The sequence below is a fragment of the Odontomachus brunneus genome, unplaced genomic scaffold (genome assembly GCF_010583005.1).
Source record: "Odontomachus brunneus isolate Ranch 3 - 2012 unplaced genomic scaffold, Obru_v1 Obru_scaffold_002, whole genome shotgun sequence".
Taxonomy (NCBI): Eukaryota; Metazoa; Arthropoda; class Insecta; order Hymenoptera; family Formicidae; genus Odontomachus; species Odontomachus brunneus.
In genome coordinates, this window is record NW_022639452.1 from 4819574 (window position 1) to 4822900 (window position 3327).

Below are 3327 nucleotides of genomic sequence, written 5' to 3' on the forward strand. Positions count from 1 at the left end.
TCTCTCTCTCTCTCTCTCTTTCTCTCTCTTTCTCTCTCGCTTTTTCTGGCATCGATTAATATAAATATCTATTATTTTTCGTTTTCGTTAAAGATGATTTGACGCGGTACGGTGGAAGTGGAAACGGGAGACAGATGGGAAAGTAAATAATGAGGCGTCCTGTAATGAAACCTTTGTAGCAGAAGGAGCTACAGTAATTTTTCAGACTTGTCTCATAGTTGTCCTTCTCCGTGAAAAGTGGTGACAATGGCCAAGATGAAGCGTGCAAAGTTAGAGGCATTTCTATGATTAGAGAGAATAATTGTGCTGCCCGAAATACCGAAGGCAACGCCTACATCGACGTAGTATACTATCGACGTAATATGCTATCGACGTAGTATGCTATCTAGTAATTTACAATGCGTAATATATTACTAATAAGGAGAATTAATGATATGAGAGAATCAAGTATTGAGTATCGTATATCAAGCAATGTCTGAGAGATTAATATACACGAAGAGACAATATATCTTCAGATATCACGAAGATGTGGGCAATAATATTTTAAATAATAAAAACCACGAGTTGTCATTGTACGGTTTCTTAAACTTATTGAGCTAATGTTCCAGTTACTTCACACTGTGCGAAACTATCAAGAGAATGTAATTAAGCGGAGAATGTGGGTTATGTCACACGTATTAAACTCGAGGCACTCGAAATACCTACCACGGGGATGCTTAACGACTCGCATATCTTATTAAAATATTTACGCGATTAAACGCAATTACACTCTATCTAATTGCGATACTTTAACGGCTCTTAAATAAGTAATTTATGAGGATACATTATTTTCTCACGGTTTATTTCAGGATTTTAGGATAAGACGCAACTTCATATATAAGAAAAAAAATATATATATATTTTCTAGATAGATATATATCTCATGTAGAATATTAAATAAATATGAAGGTATTAAAACAGAATTGCGCTTTTCAATATATATATTTCCAAATATATATATATCCAATATATATTTCCAAAACACAAAACAACTCAATTTATAGAGTAATATTTAAAGTTTGCGTAAATATTGTATATATTCTTGACACATATGGTTTGCTCTCTATAAACGCGACATAAACGTCACTGGCTCGTGAAATTTCGCAGTATAATTAAGTTGCTTTAATAAACATTACACTCCTTTTGACAAAGAAATATTAACTGAGCTAACTTGACTAGGCTTGCGGAACTCACGAGAGCCTTTGACTTAGTTTCTTCAGTACACAGCGGTACGACAGACAGCGCGCTTCCAGGGGTTTATCCGAAATTAGTGACGGGAGTCCTTTTTATCGTGTAATTATTCTAATGACGACAAAATCTCGTTATAATAATGCAAATGAGGGCACATAACGAAAACAGTAACAAGAAGTAAAAAGTGAAACAAATGAAATTAGCGGCAAGAAACTTCGTTTTCTTATCGTTAACAGTTATACAAGCCGTCCTACTTATTTACAGTCGCTGTTTAAGTGTTATAGTACAAAATAATTCAATGTTAAACGACAAAATACGAACTCTGTGCGTTTTGCTCGGTTTGTGCGATTGCGCGAATGAGTTTATCTTATTATAACGTTAAGCGCCTTAGGGACTGCAAGTTTGCGATAAAAAAGGTAGAAGGTTCGTTACATTTTAATGCCGTTATTTCCTCTCGATACAATCGAAGCAGATTCCTCTCGCAGCACCGATAATTCTATGTCGTCTGCTCATCTATTTTGTTCCGATAAATGCTCTTTAATTTTCCAATTCTCGATCATTCTCTGCTGTTACTTATTTATCACGGTTGTACTGCAACGACACATAACGAATTCTTTCCGTTTTGCTTGAGAGATCTCCGACGCAGTTTTCTACTCAAAGTGTCGTCTGTTGGTGTCACCCGTGCCACTCATCCGCAACTGCCTCTTCTGATTTCCCGCTCACACTCTTTCGCACATTTTATCCGTGCTGTTATCTCCTCTTTCGGAATCCTTTAACGGATACTTTTCCCCAATCTCGAGCGTTTGATTACACAACATTGCCGCTAGGGACAGTGTTTAATTTCTTCGTTCCCCGCATAAATGCCACCCTAAGAAATATTAAGAATACATCTACACAAGCGAGTCGTCCGCCCGCGCACATACACACACATATATATAAGCGCATGAACGAATAGCGGGCCGTTAGTGACAGTGGCTTTGTAAAAGCACCCCCTTTAGTTTTCAGTTTTACAATACACGCCACCGTCCTTTTGTGTTGCCGGTAGAACGATGCGCGCACGATGGTTACGTTAAAGTGGAAAGAGGCCGCGCTTTTCAATAAGCGGACTACTACGTCTCGCCGCGAGGACGGCACAATTAGTTATTACCGCGATCCACAAACTGGCGTTATTATCTTATAAGCCGCTACCTCGTACAACGGCCGGAAGTTTCCCCTCGGGGAGAACGCTTTCACGGAAGTTGAAATATTAGTGGTTCCGTAAATCGCGCTCCGTAAATTCTCCCGTTTCCCTCCACGAAAAATAACGTAGCCGTTATTAATAAAGTAGAGATCTGCTGCATTACTGTAAACTTTGCATTATCTCTTATCAGGGGAATTAGATACTCTGGTGGTGTATCGATTTTAATTCACACAGTTCAGCCGAAGAAAAAGAAAGAGAACAAGTCGAACGACTTTCTAATTATCTAATCTCGACGTCTGACAACGGACGATGCTTTTGTGCTGAGATAATGCGGCGGCTATGAGATTTCAATCCGGTACGTTTTCTATCAAAATGTGAATACTCATTATACGAGAATAAGCAAAGGAAGAGAATCTATTGGAACATAAATACTTATTACAGGATAATAAAGTAGAAAAAAGATGCAATACGAGATCTTTGTGCTTCTTTTTGACAAGCAGCTTGAAAATAGCTCCCGTGATGCAAAAAGCGTTTTGTTATCGATCTGACGTCGAGGTCACAGATACACACAGGACAGATGTGTTTCGCGTAACCTTTCAATAAACATTGGTTGCGTTCAGCAGAGAAAGCTGGTTTGCAACTGTTGTAAAATTCGTGAATCTGATTGGTACATGCTCTTGGATTCAACAAAAATTAAGAGCATACTCCAATCAGATTCACGAATTTTACAACAGTTGCAAAACAGCTTCCTCTGCTGAACGCAGCCATCCGCTTCTAGTTACAACCGAGTCACATCGACGAAATAAGGTTTTATTCGCAAGTAACAAGTTACACTTCGACGGTGGGAATTCGGCCAATTCGATGTGCAGCCTCGGGACAGGGTTTCTTAAATGACACACAAGCATGGGGTCCATGAG